At 36.1% G+C, this 14,766-nt stretch overlaps 1 protein-coding gene across 1 annotated transcript in view; it reads left to right on the forward strand.

Moving 5' to 3' along the window:
• Positions 1 to 14,766, forward strand: part of Tmtc2 (transmembrane O-mannosyltransferase targeting cadherins 2) — a 336,278-nt gene that overhangs the window by 147,408 nt on the left and 174,104 nt on the right. The window lies entirely within an intron of this gene.

Consider the following 14,766-nt stretch of genomic DNA (forward strand, 5'->3'; position numbering starts at 1 on the left):
TTGTGGTTGGGAGGGATTATATAGCAAAAGTTCAGGAGATGTGACCACAGTGGATGTGGAAGTAATCTCAGAGCCAGGGGATCATCTCGCTGTCCGAAGGAGGCGGCATGACGGGGGTAATTCAGGAAGTGGCCTCAGAGTCTGGGATCCTTTGCTGACTACACACTCAGCTGATTGACAGGTGAACATTATTCTCAGATTTCTGATAAGGCTACTGGCTGTCTTTCATGAGAAATGGGAGCTAGATAAGCTGTTCTCCCAGACAGATCTACCACACACACACACACACACACACATAGGTAAGTATATATGTATATATGTGTAAATATATGTTAACTGATTCTTCCTGTCTCAGCCTCCTGAATAGCTAGGACTGTAGGTGCATATTGCCACATCCATCAGTGAGGGATTATAGTTTTGGACACTTGCTATGACTAAGTCATCAGTTTTTCCGAGTTTTGATTGTATTTTCTTGTTGGATCCTGATTTCACTTAAAAAATGAAATGCAAGAAAAATATAATCAAAATCACTTTTTTACTTAACATTTTTTTTTCACTTAGCTAGCAGGCTAATCACTGTTGTGCTGTTGCTCTGTGGGAAGTATAACCTTTTCACTTAACACTCAAGTATTAAGGGCTTAATGAAGCTCTTTTGTAATGACAATTAAATATCAAGACTTAAAAAAAACTTTGAGTAGAGTTTGATGCTTGAAAACAACATATGGTTTGAAAGTCAAGCTCTTAATTTCAAATCAAGTTTAATTCTTTCAAGGAAATTTAGAGAGACAAATTGTTTTTTCTTGAAATGATGTCATGAACAATAACAAACTTTATTGTTTTACTGGAAATTTAAATTGAATAAATGTTATCCATGGTCCTTGTTTTAATGTAAGCTGCATTCTGTTAGAGAAAGCAGACTCAGTAGCTTTTATATCCATGAGTGATAGCCTAGGAAGCATTGTGGTTTCTTACACAGAATTTCATTTTACCATCTTGTTATTTTGATGTATTAATTCAAGATATGTTTTTAGGACTTTTAAATTTCTCTTCTGGGAAATTTTCAGTTCTCCAAACATACTTTCAAAGGAAGAATTGTTTACAGTATAGAGCTACTGTAAAAGTCTTCTAGACAATAATAGGGTCATGCTTATAAAATTATTTATGGGAAATTATTTATCCGACCATCCTGTATTTTATTGGTCAACCTTTACTCATGTAACATGTTTAAGAAAAAAATTAGAAGTGAAAAGAAAGAAAAGAAGGAAGGAATAAAAGAAGAATGAAGGATTGCACCAGTACTTCACAGCTATAATCCTAGCAATGCCAAAGGTTGAGATCTGAGGATCACTGCTTGCAGCCACCTGCCAGACTGAGTAGGAAAGAAAGGATCCACTATAATGTTGTAAGTAAAGCTGTAGCTCAAATGGTAGAGTGCTAGCCTTCAACACCAAAGTTCAGAGAGAAGAAAAAAGCACGGATACTTCTTTGACTGAGAATGCCCCCTTGGCATCATGGGAAAGGACTGAGATGCTTCTAAATAGATACTTACCCAGAGTTTGGCAATGATTAGAGACCAAGCAGTGGAATGGCTGCAGTAGGGGCAGCCACAGCTTTCATTTGATCGTTGCTATTTTAGCTTAGTTCTTCTTTCTCTTTCTTTCCTTCTTTCCTTCTTTCTTTCCTTCTTTCCTTCTTTTCTTTCTTTCTTTCTTTCTTTCTCTCTCTCTCTTTCTCTCTCTCTTTCTTTCTTTCTTTCTTTCTTTCTTTCTTTCTTTCTTTCTTTCTTTCTTTCTCTCTCTCTCTCTCTTTCTCTCTTCCTTTCTCTCTGTCTCCCTTCCTCTGTCTCTGTCTGTCTGTCTCTGTCTCTCTGTCTTTGTCTGTCTGCCTGTCTGTCTCCCTCCCTCTCTCCCTCCCTCCCTCCCCCCTCCCTCCCCCTTCCTCCCTTTCTCCCCCTCCCTCCCTGCCTGCCTGCCTCCCTCCCTCCCTCCCTCCCTCCCTGCCTGCCTCCCTCCCTCCCTCCCTCCCTCCCTCCCTCCCTCCCTCCCTCCCTCCCTCCCTCCCTCCCTCCCTCCCTCCCTCCCTCCCTCTCTCTCTCTCTCTCTCTCTCTCTCTCTCTCTCTCTCTCTCTCTCTCTCTCTCCTCATCGGTCTTGAATTCTTGGCCTGGGTGCTGTCCCTGAGCTCTTCAGCTCAAGGTTGCCGTCCTACCCCTTGAGCCCCAGCTCCACTTCTGGTTTTCTGGTGGTTAATTGGAGAGAAGAGTCTCTCTGATAGCTTTAGTAAGAACACCACTCAATAGATTTTTATGAATGTATAAGAGAGGATAAAGTTTATTTTGGCATCTCCAATATTTACAAGGGATACTTACATGACAATATGTTGGAAATATACTTTACAACTTGGGTGGGAGAGAAGGTAGAAGAAAAATAGGAGAAACAATGTTTGACAAGAATTGTACTCATTATCTTACCTTACGTATGTAAGTGTAACCCTTCTGTACATCACCTTGACAATAAAATTAAATTTAAAAAAAATAGTAGAATCACTAGGTGTAGAAGTCATATTTTATAAGTGTTGACTGATCTTTTTATCACAGTCTGAAAGTGTGAAGATAAAAAAGCAGATATAAAGTCAGAGTAGAAAGAAAAATCATGTGGAGTGGAATCTGAGCTCTCAAACATTGAGTAACTAGGGGCTACACATATGATCTGATTCTTCATCTGGAAATAACATAGTTAATGGTAGACTTGAGGAATTCTGGTGACTATATAAACTGTGAGGTGGAATGCCCAGTTTGTAAGTCATTTCATACATATTAGTTGAAAAGATGGGAATTATAATTATTTTAGAAAGTTGAGGCCAAAGGAAAACAAACAAACAAACAAAAAGCTCGAGTAGCCTTAAAAGCTATGGGGATTTGATAGCATATAAAGCAGAGATTTGCAGAGTTAAGCACAAATTTTCTTTCGTAATTTCATGAAATCTCAATGTGTAAACATGGATGTAGGGTGATTCTGTAAGAAAGCTATAGAAGTTCCTTATTGTGTCTTAAAACATATATTTTTATCCTAAATTCGGAGATTCTCTAAGAAGGCAGGAACTTCCTTGAGTTTGGAAATGTCTTTTAAATCTTACAAGAATAATTTCTTGGTGGGCATGGTGGCTCATGCCTGTATCCCCAGCTTCTTGGGAGGTGGAGATTGGAATGATACCAGTTTGAAGTGGAATGATGGGTTTGAAGTCTTTCATAGCTTTCTTTCCTCCACAAAGCAAAGGGTATTGAGAACCTGTCTTATTAACTAGCCAGGAAGTGGTGTTCCAGGGTAGTATTACAGCTAGGCAGTAGTCGAGGTGGGAGGATTGAGGCCTAGCCTGGCATTGGCCCAAAGGCTTCACCCTGCCTGAAAAGAAAAATAGCTAAAGCATAAAAAGGGCTGACCTCTAGGACATGCTTGGTTATTCCTCTTTTACCCTCAATTATTTTACTTTTCTCTCTCTCTCTTTCTCCCTCCTCCCTGTCTCATCACACCACTGACTACTTTTTACTTTTTATTTAATTAGAGTGTAGCTCTACTGGTTTGCAACTGTGCTTCTCCAATATCAGCTTCCTGCATAACTAGGATTATAGACTTGAGCCACCAGTATTCAGCTTTACCTGCATTTTTTTTTGACAGTCCTGGGGCTTGAATTCAGGACTCAGGCACTCTCCTAAAGCTTTCTCAAGGCTATCATTTTACCACTTGATCTACAGTACGACTTCTGGCTTTTTCTATATGTGTGTACTGAGGAAGCGAACCCAGGGCTTTGTGCATGCTAGGCAAGCACTCTCACTGGACTACACTGCCAGCTCTACCTGCATTTTGAAATAAGAAAATTCAGGTTGTTGTTTGGTACAGTTAAAGGTTTTTCTTTTTTATATTTTTGCCAGTTCTGGTCCTTGAACTCAGGACCTGACCACTGTCTTTGGGCATTCTCAAGGCTGGAGCTCTACAACTTGAGCCACACCACCGCTTCCCCCTTGGGATGTAGTACCAAAGAAGGAATCAAACTCAGAGCTTCGTGTATACTAGGCAAGCACTGTTAACACTAGGCCACACTCCCGGCCCTAGTTAAAGATTTCTCTAAAACAGAAGTCGAAATTATTTTGTAAATGCTCAGTGTTTTTTTTAATATTGATTACTAAAATTTAAAACAAAATTGTTTATTCCAGAAAAGTCTATGAAATACCAGTTTCAACCAGTTTTGATTTTAAGGCTGATAAAAATAATCCACAGATCCATATTATGTGTAAAGCTTTGTAATTCAGAAAAGGATATTTGACAGGTATATTTTTCTTGGCAAAAATATGTGAGATAGTTATTTTTTTGGCATATAGGTGATATTTTGATTAGTATTTAATGAACATTTTATATTTATGTATGCCAAATACCAAGTTTTATGTGTTAGTACATTTAAATTATTTACCAAATGCTGGCTGAAAGAAATAATGATTTATGAAATAATATAGTTAGACACTGACAAACTATAATTTTTCAGCAGCTAGGATTTGTCAAGAAACATTCAGAATAAAATCTTCAAATATATAGATGTATAAAATAATTACTTAAAGCTATTCTTACTTGTTATCTTTAGGATCCTGTTTCATGTGTTTCTTATGTTACATTGGGCTGCTCTTCAACATGTGGTACATAGAACATAGTAAATTATGAAATTCATAATTAAGATTTATTTTAAAAGTATATGCTGGAATGATGACATACTATTTGCTTTCATTTAGTCAATGGGCTCTGAAAGGTGAGATTGGAAGACAAATATCAGAAAAATAAACTATCTCCCTTCTCAGCAAAGGATGGTTTTACTATTCATTAAGTTACTTTCACTTAGTTTTATGTGGTCAAAAACCAAGGGGGGGAACCTTGAAATACACTTAAACTAGTCATAAAAATAAATACTAGATTTTATCTGGCCACAATTTTTCTTTTTTTACAAGCCTCTTGTGACCCAACAAAGTATAGAGTAATAAAATGAGCAAAAGCACTACTTTTCTTTCCCAGTCAGTCATTACAGGCGCAGGAGCAATTTTCTATGCTTATATGATGTCTGTTACCTGCTATAATGTAGAAACATCTCATCGTTTGTTAGAATCATTAATTAGTTATTTAGTCACAGATGGAAATTTTGTTTAAAAAGAAGGAAGTCAAAGTCAACATAATAATTCTAATAAGAGCTTGAGATTGAGGACAAAAATGAAAGTCGTTCAGTATGATATTTCAAGAATATCTCTAAAGAGGACTTTGGTTTTTTTGTAATTGCTTATAGTACATTATTATAAAATTATGTTTTCTGTCTCTGACTATTACATATAAACGAGGAGACTATCTGATGATACTGGTGTATGGAAAGCATTACTATTTTTTGAAAAATGAGTCATTGTTTCCTAGTAGTTTTTTTCTTTAATGCCAAGAAAGTGATTTAGATTGTAAAGGTAGTTCATGATTAATGAAATTAACTTTGGTCAAAGTTACTACTTAAGCTTTACTCTACATCCAGTTGTATTGATCATACCATTGTAGCAAGTGATCCAAAGGGCAACCTCATTTATATGATACCCCATGCTGGAGTTTATATCCTGTTAAATGAATTAAGCTCATCACTCTCTAAACACAGAGGATTCGGATCCTAGTACTGCTGCATAGCTGAGTTTTGTATGTAAAAGCATGACCAAAAGTATTGCATACCCTGAAGGTATTTGCACATTGACTCCACATGTGTTGTTTTACTTGATTGGATGCTTAGGGGGTGGCATTGATGAGATGTTATCACTTATGGCTCTATCCCTTTTGCTTCTAGGCTAGGTTGTACTTTCTTTCTGGTTGAGATCATCTTATGGATTGCACTGCATAGAAATGACAGATTTACATTTGCTTTTTTTCCCCTCTAAATCCACATCTGCACTACTCTACTTCAAATACTATTCCTACTTTCATATGATTCTTTCCTTTTTTTAGCCTTACATTTGATTTTGTGAGAATGCAGATATATGCAAGATACCTGATTCTGATCACAGGATTTCTTAGCCTTATTGAAGCTGTAGGGCTGTTTGTCATGCACTTACAAATGAATTTGGATTTCTTCCCAGTCAACTTGTTGTAGCATTTAATATTCATGACCTGTAGTACTATAAACTTTGAACAGCTGCCAACACTGCTAACCAGATAATATCACAAATAAAGTCGAGGTTCAAAGATATTTTACAATTCAAAAAGCCAAAGATTAATAAGGTATTTTATTCTTGCAGGTTGGCACCTTTGCTCAGCTGATTTAAGATGATTCTGTATTGTAGTTACATTTCAGGTTCAAGATGAGTAATTTAGGCTTGGGAAACTGAGTAGCATTGCACATTTCTGTTAGACTTATATTTCTTAATCTTTGAGACAGCAGAGGGTTTACAAATTCCATTCTGAATTTCATCTTTGTGCATTGTATTTGTTGATGTTGCAATTCACAGGAGAATTGGTGAGAATCTGAACTTAGCAGTATGAAGTTAAGAATAGTACATATAAATATAGAACTGAAATTCAAACTGGAAAGGAGCAAGGGTATAAGGGCAGCACTGGAGCTTCTAGTGATGTTTTAAGGAAGGGGAGAACCTTTTCAACCCAGGAGAGTAAGAAATACATTCTGGAGAAGAATCATTTGAGGAGGGCCCCAAGAGTTATATATGTAGCCATTTAGGATTGAAGAGGTGAACAAGAAAAGGAAGTACAGAGTAAGAATTATATAAGAAGAATTAGACAGGAAGTAACAGGAAACACTGAACAGTCCTTTTGGGAGATAGACACAGTACATGAAGTTTACAAAGCAAAAAAAAAATAAGGAAAATGTCGACTGAAACCTGCTAGAGTGTCTCATAAATATGGGGGACATCAAAAAGTATGTTGTGATTTCTCCCCCTAAATTTTGGAAGATTGTGCATGCATTTTCCGGGTTTGACCTATGACTAGTCCACAGAGGGTGGAATCTGGGAAAGTACAGGGCATCTCTCTCATGCACTTGGGCTGAGAGGAAGAACACTGACCTCTTTGTTCTTCCATGAAGTCTAAAGGTGGGTTTTCTTTTGTGACAAGACAGAGAATTAGACAGGAGTAGAGCTTATAGTTATTCAGTGAATGTTTCTAATACCATTCTTAACATTAAAATAACACAACATTTGTTTTCTGAAAACTAGAATTATGTCACTTCTTGTTGAGCAGTAGTTAGCATATTGTTACTGACTCCTAATGAGTAAAACAGGGAGCTATAAAGGGTTTTCTTTAGTTTTCCAATGTCCCTGTTTCCAGCTTTGTTAAACAGTGCTCACATATGCTCCTGGGTGCTTGCAAGTACTGCAGCGCTCTTTGTTTTGTACTCTTTCATACGGGAAGCCAGAAAAAAAATAATAAAACATCCTTTTCACGTTACAGAATAAATGTCCTATCAGCACTGAATTTCAACGAGTTAATTCCGTATATCGTCAGTGAAAATGACACCCAAATTGGACCCTGTGATGAATAAATAATGAATCGCATTGAAATCAGCTCTGCCGTTTTCCTCTCACTGTGTCTTGGATGTGTATTACATCATTTGGCTCAATTTTCCCTAACCTGCTGCCTCAGAGGAATCAAACCAGCCAACCAGGATTTAGGAAACATAGGTTACTTTCTCCTTGCTACTGTCAATTTCATATCAAATGATGAGGCTCACAAAAATTTGAAATCCATTGTCACTGCCTAGTAAATGCCTAGAACAATGGCTGTACCAATTTAGTGTTGATTTTTCAACAAATCGTAGGCTATGAAGATCCAGATTTCATGAGTATATTAATATATTACACGAGATTACTTTAAAAATGAATGGGTTAGATAATATGGATAAACTATTAAATGCCTTGACAGTGGCAAAATGCATAGTGTTGGGGGTTATCTTTAAAATATTCAGGGTTGGTATCTATTGGTCATCATTTTCTTCTCTTCACAAAGGATAACAAGAAATGTAAAGGATAGAAACTGTACCTTGTGATGCCCAAGTCTTTGATGATCTGCTTGTAGGAAGGTCAATTTGTCCTTGCTCTCTTCATCCTTACTGTGCTGCAGCACCCAGATGGCTCCTGTATGCTCTGTTGGTCTGATTATAACTCTTGCATCAAATGAAATAGCATGAATTCTGAATTTAATACATGTTTCTTCAGTAATTAGAGCCTTGATTAGTAAAGTCAGTGTTTCTGTTCCAAAGGACCATTTTACCTTTTTCTACATGTTTATTCATTTACTTTCAGGGAAATAATATGTAACGATTCTGTTTCTATTCTTTTCTGTCTTTTTATTGCTGTGATAGGGGAATCTGCATATTTACTGTTTGTTATATGGTTACCTTTGCTTTGAATTAATGTAAGACTCAAAGAAATTGGGCAAAGAAAAGCACAGGATAAATGAAAGATGTAGAAACTAAAAAAAAGACTGACTTAGTTTCTAGAAAGTTAAAGAGTGAAAAAATAAGCAATATTTTCATTAATATGTAACTGAATGTAATCTAATATGTGTGTATCTGTGTGTATTTGTGTACATATATACACACTTGTATATATTTGTGTATATATGTATATATACTATGCATATATACATAGATATATAAATATATGTCACAGAGAGATTTGGAATAGAAAACTCCAAGCTTAATGAAATTTTTATTTCATTTAACTTGAAGAATCAGACAAAAAATAGATAAATACACCTGCTCCATTGAGTTTAGTTCCTTTCCTGTCCTGTCCCATGCTGTTCTTTCCTTTTTGCTGGCTTGGGACTTGAACTCAGGACTTAGGTGCTAACTCTGAGCCTCTTTGTGCTCAAGGTTGTTGCACCACTTGAGCCACAGCCACACTGGGTTTTTTTTCCAGGTAGTTTATTGGAGATTAGAGTTTCATGAGGACTTTCCTTCTCTGGGCTGGCTTTGAACTAAAATCTTCAGATTTTAGCCTCTGGAGTAGTTAGGATAACAGGCATGAACTGTCAGCACCTACTATTTTCCTTCTTCTTAAACTCTCATGATCTGGTATGAGGAAAATTAAGTATATTTAATCCTGTAAAAAGAATTCCTGTTTACTCTGAAGTACCATTTGCTTTTTAGCTAATCAATCTCTCTCTCTCTCTCTCTCTCTCTCTCTCTCTCTCTCTCTCTCTCTCTCTCTCTCTCTCTCTCTGTGTGTGTGTGTGTGTGTGTGTGTGTAGAATTGCTAGTTGTGCTATAGTTGGCCGTAGGACTAGGATATGTAGAGTTAGACTCCATTAGATATTCAGCTGTGAACTTGAGAAAAATGATTAAACTTTTGGAACATGAGTTGTTTGATATATAATATAATGCCTTAGGTGTAAGTAAGGTAAGTGCACATTTTGCACACTTTCCAGCTGTGTTCTGTTCTCCTAGGAAGTATTACCATGGTGGTAAGTGTTTTAGTGCTCCCAAACTTTTTTTTTTAACTTTAAAATCTTTATTTCCTGGTTGCATATTGATTTTTAAGTCAGGTGTCTTTTTTACATTTCTTTTTTTAAATAATTTTTATTGTGATTAATAGAAGGGTTACATTATATTCACCAGCTATAAAGTGCATAACTTCACAAACATTGATACCCTTTCTCATGACATGGTCCCCATTTCCCTCCCACCCTCCTCCCGCTTATCTTGATTCCCCTTCCCTATCAAATTTCAAATAACCAATTAAGCACATATAAAATATATCGGATAACAAAGTGAAAAATTGTAACAATATGAAATAACCAAGGGATGGCAAAAGAGATGAGCAATAACATAGTACATTAAGGACCACAGTCACTCATTATATGGCTTTTGTTTCCTTGTCCTGGAGGTCCTTACATTTAGTGTCGTATGATTTGGCCTAATGTCTCTAGATTTTGTTCTATTGTAAAACTCTGCTAGGAGAGCTCAAGGTTTCTACTGATTATGACAAATGAGCTCCCCAACTTTTTATCTGCTATTTTATGGCTCAGTCAATCAACATGTCTGTGGTGATTGTTGAACTCTTGGACTAGTTAATAAAATGCATGGCAAAATGTCAACCAACAAAGAATGGAATGTTTGCTGTCCAGTTCATGAGTGCTGATAATTAAAAGAAAGTCAAAGAAAATTCTATTTTTTAAAGATAATTCTTCTGAACAGTATGTTTTGATCATATGACTTTCCTTTGATTGACAGAAAATAAGTATATATACCAGTGTTTATGTGTTCTCTGTTGCCTTTTTTCATACTTGTAAAGCTTTATTTTTTTTTCTCCTTTGAGCTCAGGAGGGTGCTGTTGCTTATTTATCTGCAAGAGAAGAGAGCTAGGATTTTTCCTGCTCTCTCTTCCACCAACTTGTTTCTTTATATTTCCTTCTAGCCAGGTTTATGGTAAGGGAGATTACTTCAGTGGCTGCAATAGCTTGCAGCATTCCAGTCTCATACTTCTGAGAAAAAGCAAGCACTGTTATCGTTATCACTTGAAGGTGAATGCTAATAGCTTTCCTTCTCTTATTTTTCTCCAACCTGGCAAGCAATATTGCTATAGCTAATTCTGAAATCTCTACTATAACAAAGGTTTTCATAGAAAACATTGAAGCTGGAATTTGTTGTTGTTGTTGGTATTCAGATGTTTAGTTTATTTTCTTACTTCCCAGGAAGAGAGAATTGAAAGCTAGAGACTTTTGTCTTTAAAGCAATACAGTAGTTCTCTTGACTGCCAAAATTGTATAAAGTACTTTGGTTACCTCCTTAATGTTACAATGTTCAAATTAAATTATGTTTACCAAAATTTCAATTTCATTTTTTTGGTTTTGTTTATAGGTAAAATTGGTTTTGTTTGCAAAAAATTCACCACTTACAAATCTGATTTCATTTACAGGTGATATTTGAGGGGTAAGATGTAGGGAGGTTACCTCTTATTTTAAAAATACTGTAGAATTCATCATGAGATTTCTTTGGCTTGAGCCAATCGTGGGTGATCACAGTCATTCATGAGTAAACTCTGTTAAGCTTGATTTTATACTTCAAATCTGAAAGCTACCTAGTAAGAATATTCAGGTTGTCTTAGTTTCTGTTTGATTTTCAAATGTAGTAACAGCTTTCAGGGATGCTGATGAGTAATAGATTTAGGGTTCCTAGATGCACATTAATAATCTGCTTCTCTCATACAGTCTAATAAAATTTTATAGTTTTAATTAAAAGAAAAGGTTTATAAAAGGAGCAGAATATGCAAACTCTGTATGCATCACTTCCTCTATTAACAGAATTCCAGGCTCATGGAAACCACACATGTGTTTAACTTAAGGAAGAAGTAGATAATCTAAGCATTCCCCTCATGCTTTTATCTCAATTAACATTTCCTTTAAGATTTTAATCTGGTAAGTATGAAAAATTTTCAAGTTTCCAGTTGGCTTTTAGGTAAAATAGTGTTCTACCATCGATTATAATTCTCCCTATTTTTTTCACTTCTCTTAGGTTCTCTTTTTACTACATGAATAACTCCAAGGTTGCTATTACAATTGAGTTGTTAGTTGCTGTTCATTGTTTCTTTCTGTCAGGATACTTCTCTTCTGCCCCAGTGAACCTCATAGGGATTTAATTGTATGAGTTTTGTTTTAATGGTCCAGCTTGACTTAAGACATATTCAAATGTCTTATTTACTTTTGAAGCTGTCATAATTATAACACAGAGACCACAATCACAGTGTATTTGTCTTCTTAATTTGATGAATTTCATTCATTGACTGACAGGGTATCACTGTTTGACATAGATTACTCCTTATACAGGTCTCCTCTCTTTCATTCTGTGAAACCCAAGATTAGTTTAACAGAGGAGCAACGATAGCTGGTAGGGCTTTTATCTCTTTTTCATACTGAGCACTGCAGAAACTTGGAAGCAAGAAAGTATTTAGGCACTAGAAATATGCATCAATTAAGTGAATGTTTATCTTGGTATGGGTCTAGGAGTGTGGTGGCACTGTAAAAAAAGACAATTTCTCTAGTTGGAAATATTCGGAGCTAGGTGCAGTATATGGCAGAAGCCTTTACTATAATTTAGTCAGGATATAGAGAGAGGAGAACCACAGTTAGAAGCCAGCCTAACAAAAAGGCAAGATCCTACCTAAAAAGAAAAACACAGATACACAAAAAATCAGAGAGGAGAGAAAATGGTAGAACAGTTGCCTTTCAAGTATGAGGAACTGAGTTCAATCCCCAGTACTGTCAAAAAGAAAAAATATAGCTACTTTGATTTCAGAATATGACTGTAGTTTCTTGCTAACTAAACAACAATAAAAGGAGTGATAACCTTAATGAAAAAAATTAGATTCACTACAAAAATAAATGTGCTTTAGAGGAAAAGTAGCTAGGAAAAAAAAGAATGTGGAAGAACCAATTGAAAAATGGGCTGGCTGAGCCAGGAAAGGACTGAATTTAAGTTGTCAAAGCAGCTGCCTAAAGTTTCTAGTTCTTGGGCAGGATAATTTGTACTCTTTGAATCTCTTACATTGTGCAGTATAATCTTCTCCATGGTGGACTGACTTCCATATTGTTTAAAGAGGCAGAGAAATAACCCCTCTGGATTCATGAGCTTTCATTTGCATATACACAGAAATGGTGGCAATAATAACAACCACCATTAGACGTGCTCTGTGCTAGCAATCTATCTTTTGTGTATAATTTTGTTCCTTTCTATTACAGCAAGTATTATTAACCTCATCAACAGATAAGATATAGATAAGATAAACTGAGGCAGATGTGAGTGAGGAAATTTGCAAAAGGACTCATAGATCATTTACAGTGAAGAAGGGTAGTCTTAGACTAAATGTCTGACTCCAAAGCTCATGGTTTACCTGCTTTTAATTTTAGTAAAAAATGTAAAATTCAGATAGTATGATAGAAACAAAACCATTTCTTCCATATTACCTTGCTTTAGGGCCAATACTATTTATTTGCTGTAGCTTTTACTAATAAATAATCTGTTCTTCCATGTACAATAGCTAGTTTTATGGGATGCCCTGGCTGACCTGAAACATTTCATCTTCCTGCCTCTGCTTCCCAAGAGCTGCAGTAATGGACATGTATCACTATACCAGGCCTACACTTATTGTACAACTGTCTTGTTAGCACTTGTTCATTAGTTTTTAGTCCCATTTGAAAAAAGATATCGAGTAAACTTCTCCAAATCAGTCCGTGTTTAGGAAGACTGTTTCTAAGTAAAACACAGCTTGATTTTTAATGGTTTGGATGAACTTGTGTGTGTGTGTGTGTGTGTGTGTGTGTGTGTGTGTGTGTGTGTGTGCTACTGCATTGTGTATGTACAATTCCTTGTCCAAAGTTCCGAAGACTTGAAACCTTCAGTTTTACCTTCACAAGATTTTGTTTGTTAGGCACTTACCATCTTGCCATTCCTCTTCCTAAGTGTATGATGATACCTTAAAGACATCCAAATAAGAGTGATTTGAAGTCAGTTCACATTGAAGCGTTTTTCTCCTCTGAGTTTCATATTACTCAATCATGCTGACTTTAGGTGTGTGGTCTTTTGTTGAAACTAGGAAATTGTCCATGCTGGAGAAGTACTCTATCTCTGAGCTATATCCTCAGCTCTTGATTTTGTGAAACAAAGTCCTGCTATGTAACTGAGGCTGCTTAAAGTTCTTAAATATTCTCGACTGATAATGGCCTTGAACTTTTGTCTCTACCTCTACCTATCTTGTATTGGGATTACAGGAGGGTGCTCTCATGGCGCTCTCTTACATTCTTGGCATTGTGTCTGTAGTTCATTTCTATGGAAAGATACATCTTCAGCAAAAGGTTGCTGTGTGATTTAGATGGAAAATACTTTCCTATAAATTTCATTATAATAAAAGGAATTGGATGAATTAGAAATATTAAGTGACCAAATAATGTCTAATTTTAGACATAGGATATTTGTTTTTGGAATGGATTGAGCTACCGCAACTATAATATTATTATTTGTTTCTCTGTTTTACTTTTTTGGCAGTCCTGGAGTTTGAACTCAGGGCTTCATACTCACTCAGAGTGGTTTGGCTTGCTTACTTGCTGCATGCTCTAGCATTTGGGCTACAACTAGCCCAGCATTTTGATTGTTAATTGGAGATGGGGACTCCAAAAGACTATTTTTGGGGGGCAGGTCTTGGCTTTAAACCTTGATCCTCTATGTTTTAGCTTTCTGAGTAGTGAGGATTGCCAGTGTGAGCCACTACTGCCCAACAATAATCATATTTTCATACTACTAGTTGGAAATAAGGATTGGACTCAACTTGAATTTATCCTTTATCAAAGATATATGGTGTGTGTGTGTGTGTGTGTGTGTGTGTGTGTGTGTGTGTGTGTGTATTTTACCTTTCAGTTCTAACAAGTCTCGAAAAGAATACGTAAAACTAGTTTAAGTCTTTGTGAAAATTCTGGAGTATGTTCACCATTCCTTTAATAGGTAGTGCTGTCTTATCTAGTCCTTCACCATCTGGTAATAGAGAATGGATAATCAGTGAATCTTTTCGGGGGTTATATATGGCTTTGAATGCTTGGATCCTTAATTTGTTTTTTCCAAACTGTGATAAATTGTTGATCTCCACATCTGTGTAATTTTCTAGTATTTGATTAATTTTATGTTTTAGTGCAGTGAGTAAAGTGTCTATCATATGAACACAGAGCAGGTTTTTGTTGTTGTTGTTGTTATTTTCTTTTTCTTTTTG

This window comes from Megascapheus bottae, chromosome 2 (genome assembly GCF_031878675.1).
Source record: "Megascapheus bottae isolate mThoBot1 chromosome 2, mThoBot2.hap1, whole genome shotgun sequence".
Lineage (NCBI taxonomy): Eukaryota > Metazoa > Chordata > Mammalia > Rodentia > Geomyidae > Megascapheus > Megascapheus bottae.